Consider the following 23,097-nt stretch of genomic DNA (forward strand, 5'->3'; position numbering starts at 1 on the left):
TCTTTTAAATCACATACCATCCTGTGTGTATTTCCAGCAATCTCATGTGACAGATTTCCAGCAACTGAAGTGCATTACATCTCACAGCATCAGCGTGTTTAATTCCCTCTCCTCCCTTCACCCTCTGCATCTCTTTCAGACAGATTAGTTGCCATTAACAGGCCTTCATCATCCTTTCTAAAGCAACGCCTGGCTGTGTTATCCAGTTACTTTTCTTGCGGACAATCTTTTTTGTTCTCTCCACATGGAGTTTGAGGATCTGGGAAGAAGCCTTGCTGAGATATTACAGTGCACAAACAAGAGAAAATCAGCAGATGCTGGAAATCCGAGCAACACACACAAAATGCTGGAGGCAGTATCTATGGAAAAAAGTGCAGTTGTTATACACTGTGTGGCGGAGGTGGAGGTAATTGAGTGGAATGGGGACAGTTTTGCCCCAGATGTGAACTCTGAGGGTGTTTGGAACATCCCTCTTCTTGAACTTCCTGTATGCTACCTGGCCTGCTGAGTTCCTCCAGCATTTTGTGTGTGTTGCAAACATCATATAGGTGATTTTATAAGCAATTGTTCCCTAATTTCTGAGATAATCATGCTATCTTACACTGACACTTGCTTAAATGAACTCCAGACAGTGAAACAGATAATGCTCTTATGTAGCAAAGGAGTGCTGACAGTTGGCAAAGAAACCATGTCTTATAAAACATGAATTATAAATCAGATAAGCAGTTAACATGTCACACCAAAGCCTTGAATCTGACAGGCAGCCCCTAGCTGAGGGTTAGTCACTGGAGGGCTGATGGAGAAATGTGGCTTTCATTTAAGATGGAGATTAGAAGGATTTGTTTCTCATAGAGAGTTTTGACATTCTCTGTCTTTGAAATCTAGAGAGGATGAAACACTGAATGTATTCAAATACAAGCTGGACAAAGTCTTGGACTCCTTGGGGATTCTGAAGCTTTGGGGCAGCAGGCAGGAAACAGGCCAAGATCACATCAGGTGTGAACTTACTGGCAGCTAGGCCTGAGGGCTTATAGCTCCTGTTTCATTTGTGAAGTGTTGAGCTCTCTCCCGGGAGCTACCCCTTGGGTGAGCTCTCTGTTCTACTCTGGCCCTTGGAGTGGTCCTGCACAGGGGCAGTACACGAGATCCTTGTCAGGCAGCATTCTGTGGAGAACTACGAGTAGTCGATATTCCAGATCAAGATCTCACATCTGGTCCAGATGGAAGGTCTTGACCTTAAATGCCGTCTGTCAATTTCCATCCACAGAAGCTGCCTCACCTGCTGAGTTCTTCCGGTGTAGAATGATAGAAAGGTACAGCACAGAATCAGGCCCTTCAGCCCACCTAGTCCATGCTGAACAATTGAACTGTCTACTCCCATCAACCTGCACCTTGGACCAACACTCTACATACCCCTGCCATCCATGTACATATTCAAACTGCTGTTAAATGTTGGAATTCAGTTTGTGTGCACCACTTGCGTTAGCAGCTTGTTCCACACTCTCACAAGCAATTTCCTCTCATGTTCCCTTTCACCCTTAACCCATGACCACCCAACCTCAGTAGAAAAAGCCTGCTTGCATTTACTCTATCTATACCCTTCATAATTTTGTACATCCCAATCAAATCTCCCCTCAATCTTCTACGTTCCAAGTCTTAACCTATTCAATCTTTCCCTATTACTCAGGTCCTCCAGTCCCGGCAACATCCTTGTAAATTTTCCCTGTACTCTTTCAATCTCATTTACATCTTTTCTGTAGGTAGGTCACCAAAACTGCACACAATACTCCAAGTCAGGCCTCACCAATGTCTTACAGCATGTCGGATGTTGGTTTAAATTCCAGCATCTGCAGTCTCTTGCATCTCCCCAGGAGGGTTGGCTGCCAGTACTTGACACAGCATAGACGGCTGCCTTCACAGAAATATTTTCACAGCCAGTGAAGGCCTCTCCCCACTCCTCTGTCACCACACACACCAGTTCTCCTGTTACTCAGGAGAATTAAACATCATCAACATCTATTGCTTCTCTTATAAATTTTAAAATATTTGTAAAATTGTTTAAACCAGAAACTCATTCATGCTCAAAAAATTACCTGAGAAGTGAGATTAATATATCGACGTGGAAGCTTTAGAGAGGGTGCAAAGGAGATTTATCAGGATGCTGCCTTGATCAGAGAGCATGTCTCGTGAGGAAAGGTTGAGTGATTTAGGGCTGTTCTTTCTGGAGGTAGAACGAGAGGCGATTTGATGGAGGTGTAGAAGATAAGAGGAATAAATAGATTGGAGAGTCAGAGACATTCACTCAGGGTGGGAATGGATAATACATGAAGACGTAATTTTAAGGGAGTTGTTAGAAATTATGGGCGAGGGGATGGTCAGAGGGAAGGTTTTTACTCAAAGAGTGGAGGGTGCATGGTACCAGTGATGGTGGTAGAGGGAGACACATTAAAGACGTTTAAGAGACACTTAGATAGGCACATGGATTTTACAAAAATGGAAGGTTATATGGGAGGGAAGCATTATTGATTTTAGAGTAGCTGAAGAGGTTGGTATCACCCTGTGGGCTGAAGGACGTGTGCTGTGGTGTACTGTACGTTCAACTTTCTGTTTGCTTAGAATAGGGATTGTTAAGCTTGGCTCAGGAACAACCTGGCACAATTCCTGTCTGGTGAATCCAGTTCAGCGGAATTATGAAGCCAATGTAAGGTGGTCCATTAGGTTTCCCAAACAGTCTTCCACAATAGTGCAGAGGCTCCGGTTTCTAGGAAAGGCCTGAGCCCAGCTTTGTAAATGGGGATTACTGTGAGGAAGTCATAGGACATCACTGCACAGAAACAGATTCTGTATTCAGAAACTGTTATTCTGTCTACACCTGGACCATAGCTCTTCATATCCCTCCCGTCCATGTATTTATCCAGCACTCACAACACGCTGGAGGAACTCAGCAGGTCAAGCAGCATCCGTGGAAACGATCAGTCAACGTTTTGGGCCAGAACCCTTCGTCAGTTCTGAAGAGGGAAGGGGAAGAGGCCCTATAAAGAAGGTGGGGGGAGGGTGGGAAGGAGAAGGCTGGTAGGTTTCAGGTGAAAATCCAGTAAGGGGAAAGATAAAGGGGTGGGGGGGGGAGACAGGGCGGGGATAGGCAGGAAAGGTGAAGAAGGAATAGGGGAAAGCACAATGCATAGTAGAAGGAGGCGGAACCATGAGGGAGGTGATAGGCAGCTGGGGGAGGGGGCAGAGTGACATAGGGATAAGGGAAGGGAGGGGGAGGGAATTACCGGAAGTTGGAGAATTCTATGTTCATACTAAATTTGTGCTGTATTTATCCAAACTTGTGTTAAATGTTGCAATCAACCACTCACTCCACATTCACACTACACTCTATGTGAAGAAGTTCCCTGACAGGTTCCCTTTCACCTTACACTCTTAACTAATGACCCCTGGTTTTTAGTCTCACTGAACCTAAATAGAAAAAATAGATTTCCATTTACCCTATCTAGACTGCTTGTAATATACGCTAAATCAAATCTCCCCTCATTCTACTACTCTCCAGGGAATAAAAACCGAGCCTATTCAACCTTTCCTTATATCTCAGGTCCTCATGTTTGAGTAGTTTCTGGTATGAGTACCTGAATGAGGGTGGAAGATCTTACTCCTTGTTTTGTGTTTTGGACTAAATTAGAGAAGAGCTGGAATAGACTGGAGGGAAGTGGAGCTCTTGGAGAAGGGGGAGGTGAGTATGAGAAGAGAAGGAAAGAGATGAAGAGGTAGAAGGATAATGCAATGTTGGTGGTGAAGGTAGGATGGTCAAAGTTCAAAGTCCATTTATTATCAAAGTATGTATGCAGTATACAACCAAGAGATTTGTCTTCCCACAGACAGCCACAAAACAAAGAAACACTATTGAACCCGTTTGAAGAAATCACCAACTCATAACCCTAACCCTAACCCTAAACAAGAACAAATTGCACAAACAGCAAAAAATGAGCAAAAAACACAGGATATAAAACATCAAACCACAGAGTCTAGTTCAGTTCAGTTCAGTTTAGCACTGTAACATTCACTGGCTGCAAGCTGAAGAGCTCGACTGCCCCGATCAAAATCGTACAAAATAGCAATTAAAAAGGAGTGTCCGAAACCAGAAACACATCATATCATGAAGTACAGAGTCCAATCCACAAACCACATCAATAAAACCTTGCTTAAGACCCAAGACTCTGGCTGCAGTGAGGAAGAGGTAGAGAGAGAGAGAGAGAGAGAGAGAGGAGAGAGAGAGAGAGAGAGAGAGAGAGAGAGAGAGAGAGAGAGAGAGAGAGAGAGAGAGAGAGAGAGAGAGAGAGAGAGAAGGAGAGAGAGAGAGAGAGAGAGAGAGCACATGCGACTGGTCAAACACAGGCAGACTGCATGGAACACTCGCTTTCTTCCCACTCTCATCCTCACTGATCTCAATTTTGCTCGACAAATTTTGGCGAGATGGAGTACTTGGTGACCCAGGACAAAGTCAGCATGGTTTCCCTAAGGGAAAATCTTGCCTCATGAACCTGTTGGAATTCTTTGAAGAGATTACAAGTAGGATATAAAGGATATTCAGTGTGTTGTCTATCTGGACTTTCAGATGGCTTTTGACAAGGTGCCACACATGAGATTGCTTACCAAGTTAAGAGTCCGTGGTATTACAGGAAAGTTACTAACATGGTTAGAGCATTGGCTGATTGGTAGGAAGCAGCAAGTGGGAATAAAAGGATCCTTTTCTGGTTGGTTGCCAGTGACTAGTGGAGTTCTGCAGGGGTTGGTGTTGGGACTGCTTCTTTTTATGCTGTATATCAATGATTTAAAACAGAGATGTGGGGAAATTTCTTCAGCCAAATGGAGGTGAATTTGTGGAAATTGTTATTTGTGGCAGCTGTGGAGGCCAGGTCACTGGGTGAATTTAAGGCAGAGACTGATAGGGTCTTGACACGACATCAAAATCAAAAGTTACGGGGAGAAGGCCAGGAAGTGGGGCTGAGGAGGGGAAAAAGGATCAGCCATGACTCTTTCTCTCTCCCTCTTACTCACTGCAGACACATTGGGCCAATGGCCTAATTCTGGTCTAAAATGATGGTTTTTATAGAGATTGGTGAGAAATAGAGTTAATCATGCACTAGTGCCCTGTCTTCAGGCTTCTCGATCTCCAGGCTGTACACTGTTTGAAACCTCACTGAACTCCCTCAGAGATAGCAAAGTGCCAAATTGCTCAATCAGCCTCAAAATACACCATCAACATCATATTGGAAAGAAGAAAAAGATGTAAAAGAAGTGAAAGTAGTTTTATGAACTGTATGAAGGACGTCACCTTTGGCTGTGCTGTTTGCTGGCGCCATCTTCTTCAGCCAACCAATGTTCAGTTTCAGTATGAAGAACCGAACATGAATTAGGAAGAAACGAGCAGGTCAGGTAGACCATTGCCATCTGACAGTGACGTTAGAAGGCTCAACATTATACAGACAGATCTCTCAACTGCAACATTTATCTGCAGGTTCAGGGCTGCTTCTACAGAAATCAATGTCCAAGTACAAAAATTGTTTTTCAGATGCCTTATTGGAAAGTACACCCAGTCAGACCTCTGGCACGTATATAAAGCTGGCATGATTCAATGAAATCAATATGAAGAACCAACTGTTCACAGTGCCCCATTGGAGCTGTGTTCCTGTGCTGAACAGACTTAGGGAAGGTCAGGGATTATGCAGACGCTACCTACACCTTGGGACATTCATACAAATGCTCTTTGAAATCTAAGTAGGATCCATATTGTAGGGGGCTGTCCTCTTACTGAATGGAATGATGGGCTGAACTTAGCAAGTGAGGAGCTAGGGTTTGTCTCCATAAAAATGCACTCAGCAAATAAATAATTCACTGCAATTTGACAGAAACTAATGTATCACTCTTTAGGGTAACTTCAGAGCAGTACCATTTCAACAGGCATAACACATTATTTCCTCTGAGGCGTCTATATCAGAATTTATGACAAATTGTTACAGTTTAGTGATTTTGAACGTGAAGCTTCCGCTATGCTGTGAAGTTCATTCAGCGTGAACATCAAAAATAATTTATTAAGAAGATAAAATCTGCAGATGCTGGAAATCCAAGCAAGAAGTTTCCAGTCTAAACCCTTGACTGTACACTTTTCCATAGATGCTACCAGGCCTGCTGAGTTCCTCCAGAATTTTGTGTGTGCTGCACAAAATAACTTATTGTCTGGTTTTAAAGCTAGGATACAAGATACCAGTTCCAATATCCTTTACTATTTAATGCACTGTGTGTCAATATTAATTGCCACTCCATCAGTCACCACAATGTTTGGACATTTTTTTAACAGAATAATCTGGAATTTTCTTAGGAAATCTCAATGTGTTTGGAACAAAAGAGACTGAAGAAGCTGGAATCTGGAGCAACAGACAAAACGCAAAAAGTCACAGGTCATGTTGGTTGACCTGCTGAGTTCTTCCAGCATTCTGTCTGGCCCTCAGTCTATTACATGCAACATATTCATCCCTCTCACCAGCTGCTTTATGTTCCCATGACTGTGATCATAAATCTGAAGGGAAATTTCAATCAAATGATCATCTTCTACAAAAAAAAACAGTTCTAGGGATTTGGAGGAACAAATTTGTAAAGAGATTGCATACTGTTGCAAAAAACATAATTGGAGATTTTAACTTTCTACATATTGACTGGGATTCCCATAGAGTTTGTCAAGTGTGTTCAGGGAAGTTTCCTTCAACAATACGTAGAAGTCCCAATGAGAGAGCGTGTTATACTGTATCTGCTATTAGGGAATGAGACAGGGCGGGTGACAGAAGTATGTGTATGGAAGCACTTTGCATCCAGTGACCACAATGCCATTAGTTTCAAAGTAAATATGCAAAGAGATAGATCTGCTCCACGGGTTAAGATCCTAAATTGGAGAAAGCCAATTTTGATGGTGTCAGAAATGAACAAGCAAGTGTGGATTGAGACAGACTGTTTTCTGGTAAAGGTGTACTTGGAAAGTTGGAAGCCTTCAAAAACGAAATTTTGAGAGTACAAAGCTTATATCTGCCTGCTTGTCAGAAAAAAGTAAAGGTAACAAATATTGGGAAACTTGGTTTTCAAGAGATACTGAGGCTGGTATAACCCAGGTTAATTAAATTTAAAGATGTATTGTTAGAAAGTTCCACTTGTGAAGGGATGAAAACAAGACTAACCGGATTTAAAAAAAGAACTTGTGGGTGGGGAGGGGGGGAAAGAAGCGATGCGAGGATTTTATAATATATGTGAGGATTTAAACATATAAAACTGTCATAAGTGGAATTAGTAGTGAGTATGCCTACCTTACTTACTTTCTACTGACAAGGGAAGAGGCAAAGGTGGACCACTGGCACCTCAAAACCAGTCGCTTCAGACAGATGGGGCTCTTCGGCCTTGGACAACAGCCTACCCAGAAGGAAAACTCTGATTTTAAACCGCCACTGCCTTGTGGCATACCCACCCATGGGATACGGCTTCGGAAGTAAACTCCAAGGAAGAAATCCAAAGCCGGGGTCCTTAAGGTAGCTTGGTGTTGTTTACAGCTTCACTCTGGCAACCTCTGTGACGACACTGGTGCCAAGCTGCACCAGCGCTTGCCCTTCCCCTAGACTACATCAGTGATGGGGAGAGGGGGAACTCGCTGCATGGGCACCAGCCGGTTCTTCAAATCTTCCTGCCCAGGCTTGTGCCCTGGAAAGGGCACAGTCCACCAGAGGTGCAAACCCATGACCCCTTGGGATCGATGGCTGCCTACTAGTAACTACTAACAAGCAGCAGCTGTAATGAGACAATATCAGCAGAGACGAGTCTCCAAGATCTCCACCGAGTAATCAGGAATTAGCTCTATTAAATCACACCAAGAGATTAGGTCAGGTTTTTTTTTTGTGTAAGTATAGTGAATCGACTTCCCGTGCATGATCAACTGATTTCATCCAATGAAACAAGAAACAAGCTGGCGAGCGACCCACGCTGAAGACCCAGTGTGGAAATGAAATGTTTCATGACGTAGAGCATTTAATACGGTGGGATGTATAAGTTTATTTTCATTCGAAGGATCTGAATTTGATTTTATGCAAGAACTGATTATTTTTGCAAAGATTTTGATAAGTTACTGAATGAGATATACTTTGTTTAAAAGCGTTGTTTTCGTGAAAGGAGTTAAGCTGCATAGATACATATTTTTTAAATTTGTAGACATACTGACTTGAACTGAAACTGAAGTCAACAAACTACTTAAGATTAGGAATTCAATTAGAATTAGTTTTCTAACTAGGGATAAATAAAAAGGAAAGGTTAGTCCGCACACCTTTAGGGAATAACACTTGGGTCTAATTAGAGGAATTGGAGTAGTAAAAGTTATCCTAATGAATATCACTGATATTAACAAACAGGAATTTGGCTTTTGTTTGATATCTGAGATTTGGAACTGTACAGAATGTTGAATTTTGAATTGCTCTTACTCATGTAAATATTTTGTATACCTTGTTTTTTTTATTAACAAAACTTATTTCCGAAAGTAATACATACAAATGCTGGTGGAACGCAGCAGGCCAGACAGCATCCATAGGAAGAAGCACAGTCAACATTTCAGGCCGTCCTGACGAAGGGTTTCGGCCTGAAACGTCGACTGTGCTTCTTCCTATGGATGCTGTTTGGCCTGCTGCGTTCCACCAGCATTTTATGTGCGGTGCTTGAACTTCCAGCATCTGCAGATTTCCTCGTGTTTGCACTTTTATTTCCGAAGCTGTGTGTTTTCTATTCATCGCCTCCTTCCGATATCTAGAGCTTCTGATGGCCCACTAACACTTAGTGCAGTACTATGTAATTTGATTCTTCTCATAAGGAGTGTGGTGACCAGTCACATCAGAGAGGACCAGCACAGGTTAAGAGAAAAAACAAGGTGCATAGCAGGGTCCAATCACCCCATCAGAAAACGTGGGATCTCCCAGTGGCCACCCATTTTAATTCCACTTCCCTTTCCCATTCCGATATGCCCATCCATGGTCTCCTCCACTGTTGTGACAAGGCCACACTTAGGTTGGAGGAACAACACCTTATAATCCATTTGGGTAGCCTCCAACTTGATGGCATGAACATTGATTTCTCAAACTTCCGGTAATGCCTCCACCCCCACCCCCTCTTCACCATTTCCCATCCACTTGCCCCTCTCTCACCTTATCTTGTTGTCCACCCATCACTTCCCTCTGGTGCTCTTCCCCCTCTCCACCCACACTTTTTCTTTCTTCCATGGCCTTCTGTCTCTTTTAGCAATCAACTTCTCAGCTCTTTACTTCATCCATCCCCCTCCAGGTTTCACCTATGACCTTGTGTTTCTCTTTCCCCTCCCTCTACCTTTTAAATCTACTCCTCAGCTTTTTTTCTCCAGTCCTGCTGAAGGGTTTCAGCCCGAAACATCGACTGTATTCTTTTCCCAGATGCTGCCTGGCCTGTTGAGTTCCTCCAGCATTTTGTGTGTGTTGTATAGCAGGTATGGGCAATTAGGAACAAATGAGGTGCTTATGGAGTACAAGAAATGCCAGAGAACACTTAAACAAATCAGGAAGCCAAAAAGAGGGCATGAGTTTGCCCTAGCAGACAAGGTGAAGGAGAATCCTAAGGGATTCTACAGGTATGTTAACAGCAAAGGATTGCTGGGGAAAAAATTGGTCATCTGGAAGACCGGAACAGTAATTCATGTGTGGACTCAGACAGATGGGGGAGATCTTTAAATGCCTACTTTGCATTTGTATTTACTCAGGAGATGGAAAGAGTCTATAGAATTGAGGTAAATCAGGGTGGATAAATCCCCAGGACCTGATAAAGTGTTTCTGCGGATGCTACAGGAGGCAAGTGCAGAAATTGCCATGGCCCTAACAAAGATATTTAAAACATGCTTAGCGGCAGGAGAGGTACTAGGGGATTGGAGGATAGCAATGTTGTTCCACTATTTAAAAAAAGCACGAAACAGAAAGCTGGAAATTACAGGCCAGTGAGTTTGACATCAGTTGTGGGAAAGTTATTTGAAGGTACTTTAAAGGACTGGATATATAAGCGTTTGGATAGACATGGTCTGATTAAGGATAGTCAACATGGTTTTGTGCCTGGTAGGTCATGTCTAACCAATCTTATAGAGTATTTCGAGGAAGTTCTCAGGAAAATGGATGAAGGCAAGGCAGTGGATGTTGTCTACATGGACTCTAGCAAGGCGTTTGACAAGGTCCTACATGGGTGGCTGATCAGGGAGATTCAGTTGCTTGGCATTCAGGATGAGGTAGGAAAATGGATTAGCCATTGGCTTTGCGGTAGAAGCTAGAAACTGATAGTAGAGGGTTTTGTCTCTGACTGGAGGCCTGAGACTAGTGGTGTGCCACGGGGATAGGCGCTGGGTCCTTTGATGTTTGTCATCTTTATCAATGGTCTGGATGATGATGTGGTTAATGGGATCTGCAAATTTGTAGATGACATAAAGATTGGGGGTGTAGTGCATAGTGAGGAAAGCTATCATGGCTTGCATAGGGATCTGGATCAGCTGGAAAATGGCCTGAAAAATGATAGATGGAATGTAATGCAGACAAATGTGAAGTTGTGCATTTCGGTGGGACCAACCAGGGTGGGTCTCACACAGTGAATGGCAGTGAACTGAGGAGTGTGGTAGAACAAAGGGATCTTGGAATACAGGTACAGAATTCATTGAAAGTGGCATCACAAGTAAATAAGGTTGTAAAGAAAGTTTTTAGCATATTAGCTTTCATAAATCAATGTATTGAGGCATGGACTAGATGGGCTGAAGGGCATGTTTCTATGCTGTACTTCTCTATGACTCCTGGTTCCTGAGAGACTCGGAACTGGAACAGGAATTATTTATTATTCTCACATGTTCTGAGATACAGTGAAAAGTTTGTCTTGCAGGCTGTTCATAGAGATCAGATCACTACACACTGTATTGAGAAGAGCAAGGTAAAGCAGTAACAGCTACACAGAGAATGCAGGTGCAGGTAAACATGTAAACAATTAGGTGCAGGTAAGCAATTAGTTGCAAGTTCATGACGATATAAATCATGAGGTTGAGTCCATCTCATCATACTAGGGAACCATTTGATAGAGATAAAGAGTAACATGAACATTGAAATATTCAGTGAAATGTATTGTTTGTGTCAACGACCAACAGTGTCTGTCAATTGTGCTGGGGGCAGCCTGCAAGAGTCACCATCCTTCTGGCAGAAACATAACATGCCTACGTCTCTCTAACTCTACTCCTAACAGTGTATCTTTTAGAATGTGGGAGGAAACTGGAGCACCCAGAGGAAACCCACAAGGTCACGGGGAATTGAACCCCAATTGATAATCACTGGCACTGTGAATGTTGTGCTAACCACTACACCTCTGTGCTGCCAAAGTCTGACACCTTATAACAATGGCATAGAAGTTGTCCTGAGCAACCCCATGACTTGCACTGAAGAAACTCATGGCACACTGTCAGGGAAGAGCCCATCGTCATCAAGCTTGGAGGTGAAAGAATATTGTAATTGACCTCAACTAAATTCTTTAACAACTGCTGTTTGAAAGATCACAAACTAGCAATCATTGTGTCCTGATGAAGGATCTCAGTCCAAAACACCAACTCTTTATTGCTTTCCACAGATGATGCCTGACCCGCTGAGTTCCTCTGGCATTTTGAGTGTTTTGCTCTGGATTTTCAGCATCTGCAGAATTTCTTGTGTTTATAATTGCGATCATTGTTTACATTCCAAAATCGCTATGAATTTGAGAAAATCCAAACCTTATCACCAGAGCTCATCACTCGCACATCAGCAAGCACTAGTGTAGATTGTTCACTTAGTTGCTCTCATCAATTCACTTGTGACACTTCAAATTGGCACTTCTGTCTCCTGAACAGGTTCTGATATTGTACCCAGAACTCTTGAAGAGAACTGGCAGAGAAAGCATAGCAACTGATTTATGCAGATTGCACAACAAATAAGAAATATGCTATTCCATGCCACACAGTGGTACTGCTGGTGCAAGGTGACATGGCCATGGTCATAGCCTAGTGTTGTGGTTAGAATTCAGTAATTGCCATGTATTTGAGAAAATCCAGTTCTTATCACCAGACCCAACATAGAACCAGAAACGTAACAATGTCACTACCACATTGTACATTTTAGATGAGCAATTCAAGGGCTCAAAGTTGTGAGTCCAAATCCCACCATGGGCAGTTGCCCAAATAAGTGTGTAATAAAAAAAATCTAGCATTAATAATAGTGACCATGAACCATTCTCATGGAAGTCCTGGGACTCATTAATATCCTTGCATGATCTGTCTTTACAGAATCTGGCTTATAATATGTGTAACCTAGGTTAATTAAACCCAAAGATGTAATGTTAGAAAGCTCCACCTGTGGATGGATAAAAACGAGGTCAACCAAATTTTTTTTTAAAAAAGAGAACTTGGAAAACAAAGCAATGGTAGATCGAGGTGTGGGTGGTGCGAGCGTGGACAAGAGATAGAAGCACAGGAAACTATCAGAAACTAAAGATATAAACTGTTAAATCTGGAATTAGAGTGAGTATCTCTACCCTACTTACTTAAAAACCTCGGGGTGAAACCCCTGGAGGAAAGACAATAGCGATAAAAGATCTGTTGAAGCTACTATTGGACTATAACCGGCACACCTATCATGAGTTGGAGAGCTACGAGAGAGGAGGCAGCGCATAGGTCCGGGAGCGAAGTTTAAAAGGGGAAAGCTTCAGGGGAACTTGGCTATAACCGGCAAACCAACGTGAATTGGAGGGCTACGAGAGAGGAGGCATTAAAGGGAGACACTGCCTAGCGGAGCGGTCATCGACAGAGTGGTCTGAGTCAGAATGGTAGGGCTTTGGCTTATTCAGGCTTCGGCGAGGTAAGTGGGTAAGTGTACTTCATTTTCTCCTTGCATTTTTTGAGGAATAGAGAGCATGTCTGTAGAGTTAGTACTTTGCTCTGGGTGTCAAATGTGGGAAACCTAGGAATCTTCCAGTCTCCCAGATGGCCACATCTGCGCCAGGTACACCGAGATGCAGCTCCTGAGAGACTGTGTTAGGGATAATAGTGACCATGATGACCTGCAGCTTACTAGCGAAAGTGAGCAGGAGATAGGGAGGAGCTATAGGAAGTTAGTCACCCCGAGGCTGCAGGAGTTAGATAAGTGGGTGACTGTCAGGGAAGTTAAAGGAAGAGCTCAGATAGTAGAGAGCACCCCTGTGGCTATCCCCCTCAGTAATTGTTATCTCATTTTGGATGCTTTTCAGGGGGATGACCGATAGAGGACGACCACGGCGATTGGGTCTCTGACACTGAGCCTGGTTCTGTGGTGCAAAAGGGAGAGAAGAAGATGAGGAATGCGGTATTCATAGGGGATTCCATAGTGAGGGGAACAGACAGGAGGTTCTGTCAGCCTGACTGAGATATCCGCATAGTGTGTTGTATCCCAGGTGCCAGGGTACGGGATGTCTCAGATCGGGTGTAGGATATTCAGAACGTAGAGGGTGTACAGCCAGAAGTCTTGGTACATGTTGGTAGAAAAAGGGAAGAGGTTCTGAAGAGAGGATTCAGGGAGTTGGGTAGGAAGCTGAAAAGCAGGACCTCCAGGGCAGTAACCTCAGGATTGCTGCCTGTGCCACATGCTAATAAGCGCAAGAATAGCATGATCAGACATATTAACGCATGGCTGAGAGACTGGAGTAGGGGGCAGGGCTTCGGGTTCCTGGATCATTGGAGCCTCTCCTGGGGAAGGTACAAACTGTACAAAAACTCTGGGTTACACCTGAACCCAAAGGGGTCCAATGTCCTAGCAGGTAAGTTTTATAGAGCTGTTAGGGAGGGATTAAATGAACTTGACAGGGGGATGGGAACCAGAGTGACAGGGCTGAGGAAGGGGAAAGCAGAAATAAATCAAAGATAGTGTGCAACAGAGACGAAAGGAAGGACAGGCAGGCGATGAGGCATTATCACAGCCAGTGGCATGATTTACAACTGAAAGCAACAAATATTGGACTGAAAGTGTTACATTTGAATGCACGCAGCATAAGAAATAAAATGGACAATATTGAAATTCAGCTACAGATTTGCAAATGACGTTGGGGCCATCTCTGAAACTTGGCTAAAGGATGGCTGCCATTGGGAGCTGAATGTCCAAGGATATACGGTGTATTGAAAAGATAGGTTAGTAGGCAGAGGGGTGGTGTGGCCCTGTGTATAAGAAATAATATTAAATCATTGAAAAGAGATGACATAGGATCAGAAGGTGTAGAGTTTCTATGAGTTGAGTTAAGAAATGGTGAGGATAAAAGGACCCTAATGGCAGTTGTACACAGGCCTCCAAACAGATTACAAATTACAGCAGGAGACAGAAAAGGCACGTCAAAAGGGCAGTGTTATGATAATCATTAGGGATTTTAACATGAAAGTGGATTGGGAAAACCAGACAAGTACTGGTCCTCAAGGGAGAGTATTTGTAGAATGTCTAAGGGGTGGCATGTTAGAACAGCTTGTTGTTGAGCTCACTAGGGGATCAGCTATGCTGGATTGGGTGTTGTGTGATGATCTGGAGAGCTTAAGGTTAAGGAACCCTCAGGGAACAGTGATCATAATATGAGCGAGTTCACTTTGAAATTTGAGAAGGAGAAACTAAATTCCAATATGTCGGTATTTCAGTGGAATAAGGGAAATTACAATGGCATGAGAGGGCAACTGGCCAAAGTTGAATGGAAAGGGACACTAGCAGGAAGGACAGCAGAGCAGCAATGGCTGGAGTTTCTGCGAAAAATGAGGAAAGTGCAAGACAGATATATTCCAAATAAGAAGAAATTTTCGAATGGAAGAAGGACACTACCATGGCTGACAAGTGAAGCCAGAACCAAAGTAAAAGCAAAAGAGAGGGCATACAAGGAAGCCAAAGCTAGTGGGAAGGTAGAGGATTGGGAAGCTTTTAAAAACTCACAGAAGGAAACTAAGAAGGTCATTAGGAAGGAAAAGATAAATTGTGAAAGGAAGCAGGTGACCAATATCAAAGAAGATACTAAAAGCTTTTTTTAAGTATCTAAAGGGTAAAGGAGAGTTGAGGGTAGATATAGGACCAATAGAAAATGACGTTGGATATACTGTAATGTAAGACACAGAGATGGCAGAGGAACTGAATGCGTATTTTGCATCAGTCTTCAGAGTGGAAGATATCTGCAGTATATCGGACAGTCAAGAGTGTCAGGGAAGTAAAGTTTGTGCAGTGAAATTAAGTATGTGCAGTGAAAATTATGACTGAGAAGGTGCCCAGGAAGCTTAATGGTCTGAGGGTGGGTAAATCTCCTGGACTTGATGGACTGCACCCTTGGGTTCTGAAGAAAGTAGCTGGAGAAATTGCAGAGGCATTAACAATGATCTTTCAAGAATCGATGGATTTTGGCATTGTACTGGATGACTGGAAAATTGCAAATGTTAGTCCACTATTTAAGAAGGGTGGGAGGCAGCAGAAAGGAAACTATAGACCTGTTAGCTTGACATCACTGGCTGGGAAGTAGTTGGAATCGATTGTTAGGGATGAGATTATGGAATACCTGGAGGTACATGACAAGATAGGCTATAGCCAGCATGGTTTCCTGAAAGGAAAATCCTGCCTGACTAACCTACTGCATTTTTTGAGGAAATTACAAGCAGTGTAGACAAAGGAGATGCAGTAGATGTGGTGTACTTGGATTTTCAGAAGGCCTTTGACAAGGTGCTGCACATGAGGCTGCTTAGCAAGATAAAAGCCCATGGAATTACAGGAAAGTTACTAGCCTGGGTGGAGCACTGGCTGATTGGCAGAAAACAGAGAGGGGAATAAAGAGATCCTATTCTGGCTGTCTGCCGGTAACCAGTGATGTTCTACAGGGGTTGGTGATGGGACCGCTGCTGTTTACAATGTATGTCTATGATATGGTCTATGGCATTAATGGATTTGTGGCTAAATTTGCTGATGATACAAAGATAGGTGGAGGAGCAGCTAGTGTTGAGGAAACAGAGAGACTTAGATAGTTTAGGGGAATGGGCAAAGAAGTGACAAATGAAATGCAATGTTGGAAAGTGTATGGTCATGCACTTTGGTGGAAGAAATATACAAGTAGACTATTATTTAGATGAGGAGAGAATTCAAAATACAGAGATGCAAAACGACTTTGGAGTCCTTGTGCAAGATACCCTGAAGGTTAACCTCCAGGTGAATGCAATGTTGGCATTCATTTCTAGAGATATAGAATACAAGAACAGGGATGTGAATGTTGAGGCTCTATAAGGCACTTTTGAGACCACACTTCGAGTACTGTGTGCCATTTTAGGCTCCTTATTTTAGGAAGGATATACTGACACTGGAGAGGGCTCTGAGAAGATTCACGAGAATGATTCCAGGAATGAAAGGGTTCCTGTTTAAGGAACGTCTGGCAGCTCTTGGGTAGTATTCCCTGGAGTTCAAGAGAGTGAGGGGGGATCTCATAGAAACATTTTGAATGTTAAAAGGCCTGAACAGATAAGATATGGCAAAGTTATTTCCGATGGTAGGGAGTATAGGACAAAAGGGCATGACTTCAGGATTGAAGGACGTCCATTTCGAACAGAGATGCAGAGAAATTACTTTAGTCAGAGGGTGGTAAATCCATGGAATTTTTTGCCATGAGCAGCTGTGGAAGCCAAGTCATTGGGTGAATTTAAGGCAGAGATAGATAGGTTCTTGATTAGTAGGGCATCAAAGGGTATGGGGTGAAGGCAGGGGAGTGGGGATGACTGGAAGAATTGGATCAGCCCATGATTGAATGGCGGAGCAGACTCGATGGGCCAAATGACCTACCTCTGCTCCTGTATCTTATGGTCTTACAGCTATAACAAGACAATATTGGCAGAGATGTGTGCCCAAGATCTCTACCATGTAATCAGAAATTAGGACTTGGTGGTATAAAACAATTCCGAGTATATAATTTGTGTATGAGATATGGTGAGCTATCCAGGATCAAAGAACCAAGCCAGCAACAAAATATTTAATGATGTAGAGGATTTAATACAGTTTGATGTATAAGCTTATTTTTATTCGAAGGATCTGAATTTGAGTTTCTGCAAGAAATTATTATTTTTGCAAAGACTTTGGTAAGATACTGAATGAGATTTGTTTTGTTTAAAAGTTGTGATGTTGCAGAATTTATCATGAAAGGAGATGAGCTACATATATACATATATTTTGGTGTTGAATTTGAATTTGTAGACATACTGACATGAAATGAAACTGAAGTTAACCATAATACTTAAGAATAGGAATTCAGTTAGTTCCTAACTTACTAGGGATAAATAGAAAGGCATTGTTAGTCTGTAAACCTTTAAATAGGGAATAACACTAGCTCTAAGTAGTTAGAGAAAATCCAGTAACAAAGGTTATTCCATAAAAAGGCAAGGAATCTTCAACGGTTTTTGATTTGGAGCAAGAAGGCTGTGAGTGAACGACTGATTTTCGGAGCCAAGGCAGTTTTTAACACTCGGGGTAAAAGAAAGGCAAGACTGCACAGGCGTGTGACGTCAGCCAATAGAGCATGAAAGGTTTAAAAAGAATGGCAAATCCAGTGGGCAGCATTCGGAGCAGGCAGTGCAGTGATAAGGCTTTGGCTCAACGGGCTAAGGCAGTAACAGGACAAGGCGAGGTAGGTTTACCAGTGTTATTTGCAAAAAGGAGGAAGAATGTGTGTGAGGCCAGTTTTCTGTGCTTGGTGTCAGATGTGGGAGGTCTTGGAGTCTCCCAGCCTCCCGGACGGCCACACCTGCAGCAGGTGTGTCGAGCTGCAGCTCCTAAGTGACCCAGTTAGGGAACTGGAGATGCAGCTCAATGACCCTTGCCTGGTCAGAGAGAGCGAGGTGGTGACAGAAAGGAGTTATAGGCAGGTGGTCACACGGGGGCCACAGGAGACCAGACAAGTGGGTCAGAGTCAGGAGGGGGAAGGGGAGTCAGGTACTAGAGAATACCCCTGTGGCTGTACCCCTTGACAATAAGAACTACTGGACTACTGTTAGTGGGGGACAGCCTACCTGGGGGAAGAGACAGTGGCAGTGCCTCTAGCACAGAGTCTGTGGCTCAGAAGGGTAGGGAAAGGATGAGGAAGGCAGTAGTGATAGTGGACTCTATAGTTAGGGGGTCTGTGGACGCAGGAAAGAAATTCTGATGGTAGTTTGCCTCCCAGGTGCCAGGGTCCGGGATGTTTCAGATCGCGTCCAAGATATCCTGCGGTGGGAGGGAGAACAGCCAGCGGTCGTGGTACATATTGGTACCAATGACATAGGTAGGAAAAGGGAAGAGATCCTGAAAAAAGAGTACAGGGAGTTGAGAAGCAGGATCTCGAGATTACTGCCTGTGCCACGTCACAGTGAGAATAGGAATAGAATGAGGTGGAGGATAAATGCGTGGCTGAGGGATTGGAGCAGGGGGCAGGGATTCAGATTTCTGAATCATTGGGACCTCTTCTGGGGCAGGTGTGACCTGTACAAAAAGGATGGGTTGCACTGGAACCCCAGGGGGACTAATATCCTGGCGGGGAGGTTTGCTAAGGCTTCTGGGAAGAGTTTAAACTAGAATTATTGGGGGGTGGGAACCTAACTGAAGAGACTGGGGAAGAGGAAGTTGGCTCACAAATAGAGAAAGCTTGTAGACAGTGTGAGAGAGAGGATAGGCAGGTGATAGAGAAGGGATGTGCTCAGACCGAAGGTTTGAGATGCGTCTATTTTAACACAAGGAGTGTTGTGAACAAAGCACATGAGCTTAGAGCGTGGATCTGTGCTTGGAGATATGATGTGGTGGCCATTGCAGAGACTCAGGGACAGGAATGGTTACTTCAAGTACCGGGTTTTAGATGTTGCAGAAAGGACAGGGAGGGAGGCAAAAGAAGTGGGGGCATGGCACTGTTGATCAGAGATAGTGTCACAGCTGCAGAAAAGGTGGATGTCATGGAGGGATTGTCTACGGAGTTTCTGTGGGTGGAGGTTAGGAACAGAAAGGGGTCAATAACTTTACTGCAACATACATAAAAGTTGCTGGTGAATGCAGGAGGCCAGGCAGCATCTCCAGGAAAAGGTGCAGTCGACGTTTCAGGCCGAGATCCTTCGTCAGGACTAACTGAAGGAAGAGTGAGTAAGGGATTTGAAAGTTGGAAGGGGAGGAGGAGATCCAAAATGATAGGAGAAGACAGGAGGGGGAGGGATGGAGCCAAGAGCTGGACAGGTGATTGGCAAAAGGGGATACGAGAGGATCATGGGACAGGAGGTCCGGGAAGAAAGACAAGGGGGGGTGGACCCAGAGGATGGGCAAGAGGTATATTCAGAGGGACAGAGGGAGAAAAAGGAGAGTGAGAGAAAGAATGTGTGCATAAAAATAAGTAACAGATGGGGTACGAGGGGGAGGTGGGGCATTAGCGGAAGTTAGAGAAGTCGATGTTCATGCCATCAGGTTGGAGGCTACCCAGACGGAATATAAGGTGTTGTTCCTCCAACCTGAGTGTGGCTTCATCTTTGCAGTAGAGGAGGCCGTGGATAGACATGTCAGAATGGGAATGGGGTGTGGAATTAAAATGTGTGGCCACTGGGAGATCCTGCTTTCTCTGGCGGACAGAGCGTAGATGTTCAGCAAAGCGGTCTCCCAGTCTGCGTCGGGTCTCGCCAATATATAAAAGGCCACATCGGGAGCACCGGACGCAGTATGTCACCCCAGCCGACTCACAGGTGAAGTGTAGCCTCATCTGGAAGGACTGTTTGGGGCCCTGAATGGTGGTAAGGGAGGAAGTGTAAGAGCATGCGTAGCACTTGTTCTGCTTACACGGATAAGTGCCAGGAGGGAGATCAGTGGGGAGGGATGGGGGGGGACGAATGGACAAGGGAGTTGCATAGGGAGTGATCCCTGCGGAATGCAGAGAGGGGAGGGAGGGAAAGATGTGCTTAGTGGTGGGATCCCGTTGGAGGTGGCGGAAGTTACGGAGAATAATATGTTGGACCCAGAGGCTGGTGGGGTGGTAGGTGAAGACCAGGGGAACCCTATTCCTAGTGGGTTGGCGGGAGGATGGAGTGAGAGCAGATGTACGTGAAATGGGGGAGATGCGTTTAAGAGCAGAGTTGATAGTGGAGGAAGGGAAGCCCCTTTCTTTAAAAAAGGAAGACATCTCCCTCGTCCTAGAATGAAAAGCCTCATCCTGAGAGCAGATGCGGCGGAGACGGAGGAATTGCGAGAAGGGGATGGCGTTTTTGCAAGAGACAGGGTGAGAAGAGGAATAGTCCAGATAGCTGTAAAGATGAAGCCACACTCAGGTTGGAGGAACAACACCTTATATTCCGTCTGGGTAGCCTCCAACCTGATAACATGAACATCGACTTCTCTAACTTCCGCTAATGCCCAACCTCCCCCTTGTACCCCATCTGTTACTTATTTTTATACACACATTCTTTCTCTCACTCTCCTTTTTCTCCCTCTGTCCCTCTGAATATACCCCTTGCCCATCCTCTGGGTCCCCCCCACCCCGTCTTTCTTCCCGGACCTCCTGTCCCATGATCCTCTCGTATTCCTTTTGCCTATCACCTGTCCAGCTCTTGGCTCCATCCCTCCCCCTCCTGTCTTCTCCTATCATTTTGGATCTCCCCCTCCCCCTCCAACTTTCAAATCCCTTACTCACTCTTCCTTCAGTTAGTATTGACGAAGGGTCTTGGCCTGAAACGTCGACTGCACCTCTTCCTAGAGATGCTGCCTGGCATGTTGCGTGCACCAGCAACTTTTATGTGTGTTGCTTGAATTTCCAGCATCTGCAGAATTCCTGTTGTTTGCGTTTTTAAAATAACTTTACTGGGTGTTTTTTTATAAGCTGCCCAATAGTAACAGGGATATCGAGGAGCAGATAGGGAAACAGATCCTGGAAAAAGGTGTAATAATAACAGAGTTGTCATGATGGGAGATTTTAATTTACCAAATATCGATTGGCATCTCCCTAGAGCAAGGGGCTTAGATAGGGTGGAGCTTGTTTGGTGTGTTCAGGTAGATTTCATGACACAATATGTAGATAAGCCTACAAGAGGAGAGTCTGTACTTGATTTGGTATTGGGAAATGAACCTGGTCAGGTGTCAGGTCTCTCAGTGGGAGAGCATTTTGGAGATAGTGATCATAATTCTGTCTCCTTTACAATAGCACTGGAGGGAGATAGGAACAGAGAAGTTAGAAAAGTGTTTAATGGGAGTAAGGAGAATTATGAGGCTATCAGGAAGGAAATCGGAAGCTTAAATTGCAAACAGATGTTCTCAGGGAAAAGTATGGAAGAAATGTGGCAAATGTTCAGAGGATATTTGTGTGGAGTTCTGCAAAGATACATTCCAAAGAGACAGGGAGGTTATGATAGAGTACAGGAACCATGGTGTACAAAGGCTGTAACAAATCTAGTCAAGAAGAAAAGAAAAGCTTACAAAAGGTTCAGAGAGCTAGGAAATGTTAGAGATCTAGAAGATTATAAGGCTAATAGGAAGGAGTTTAAGAAGGAAATTAGCAGAGCCAGAAGGGGCCATGAGAAGGCCTTGGCAGGCAGGATTAAGGAAAACCCCAAGGCATTCTGCAAGTATGTGAAGAGCAAGAGGATAAGATGTGAAAGAGTAGGACCTATCAAGTGTGACAGTGGGAAAGTATGTATGGAAATAACAGAGGTACATAATGAATACTTTACTTCAGTATTTACTATGGAAAAGGATCTTGGTGATTGTAGTGATGACTTGCAGCAGACTTAAAAGCTTGAGCATGTAGCTATTAAGAAAGAGAATGTGCTGGAGCTTTTGGAAAGCATCAAGTTGGATAAGTCGTCAGGACCAGATCAGATGTACCCTAGGCTACTGAGGGAGGCGAGGGGGGAGATTGCTGAGCCTTTGGTGATGATCTTTGCATCATCAGTGGAGATGGGAGAGGTTCCAGAGGATTGGAGCGTTGTGGATGATGTTCCTTTATTCAAGAAAGGGAGTAAAGATAGCCCAGGAAATTATAGACCAGTGAGTCTTACCTCAGTGGTTGGTAAGTTGATATAGAAGATCCTGAGTGGCAGGATTTATGAACATTTGGAGAGGTATAATATGATTAGGAATAGTCAACATGGATTTGTCAAGGGTAGGTCGCACCTTACAAGCCTGATTGAATTTTTTGAGGATGAAGGAAGAGCAGTAGATGTAGTGTATATGGATTTCAGCAAGGCATTTGATAAGGTACCCCATGCAAGGCTTATTGAGAAAGTTAATAGGCATGGGATCCAAGGGGACATTGCTTCGTGGATCCAGACCTGGCTTGCTCCCAGAAGGCAAAGATTGATTGTGGACGGGTCATATTCTGCATGGAGGTCGGTTACCAGTGGAGTGCCTCAGGGATCTGTTCTGGGACCCCTACTCTTTGTGATTTTTATAAATGACCTGGATGAGGAAGTGGAGGGATGGGTTAGTAAGTTTGCTGATGACACAAAGGTTGGAGGTGTTGTGGATAGTGTGGAGGGCTGTCAGAGGTTACAGCGGGACATTGATAGGATGCAAAACTGGGCTGAGAAGTGGCAGATGGCGTTCAACCCAGATAAGTGTGAAGCGGTTCATTTTGGTAGGTCAAATATGATGGCAGAATATAGTATTAATGGTAAGACTCTTGGCAGTGTGGAGGATCAGAGGGATCTTGGGATCCGAGTCTATAGGACGCTCAAAGCAACTGCGCAGGTTGACTCTGTGGTTAAGAAGGCATACAGTGTATTGGCCTTTATCAAACGTGGAATTGAATTTAGGAGTCGAGAGGTAATGTTGCAGCTATATTGGACCCTGCTCAGACCCCACTTGGTGTACTGTGCTCAGTTCTGGTCACCTCACTACAGGAAGGATGTGGAAGCCATAGAAAGGGTGCAGAGGAGATTTACAAGAATGTTGCCTGGATTGGGGAGCGTGTCTAATGAGAATAGGTTGAGTGAACTCGGCCTTTTCTCCTTGGAGCGATGGAGGATGAGAGGTGACCGGATAGAGG

At 44.1% G+C, this 23,097-nt stretch overlaps 1 protein-coding gene across 1 annotated transcript in view; it reads right to left on the minus strand.

Annotated features, from left to right (window-relative positions):
• LOC134358777 (VPS10 domain-containing receptor SorCS1-like) overlaps positions 1 to 23,097 on the minus strand; it is a 1,326,002-nt gene that overhangs the window by 62,846 nt on the left and 1,240,059 nt on the right. The window lies entirely within an intron of this gene.

Source organism: Mobula hypostoma, chromosome 19 (assembly GCF_963921235.1).
Source record: "Mobula hypostoma chromosome 19, sMobHyp1.1, whole genome shotgun sequence".
NCBI lineage: Eukaryota > Metazoa > Chordata > Chondrichthyes > Myliobatiformes > Myliobatidae > Mobula > Mobula hypostoma.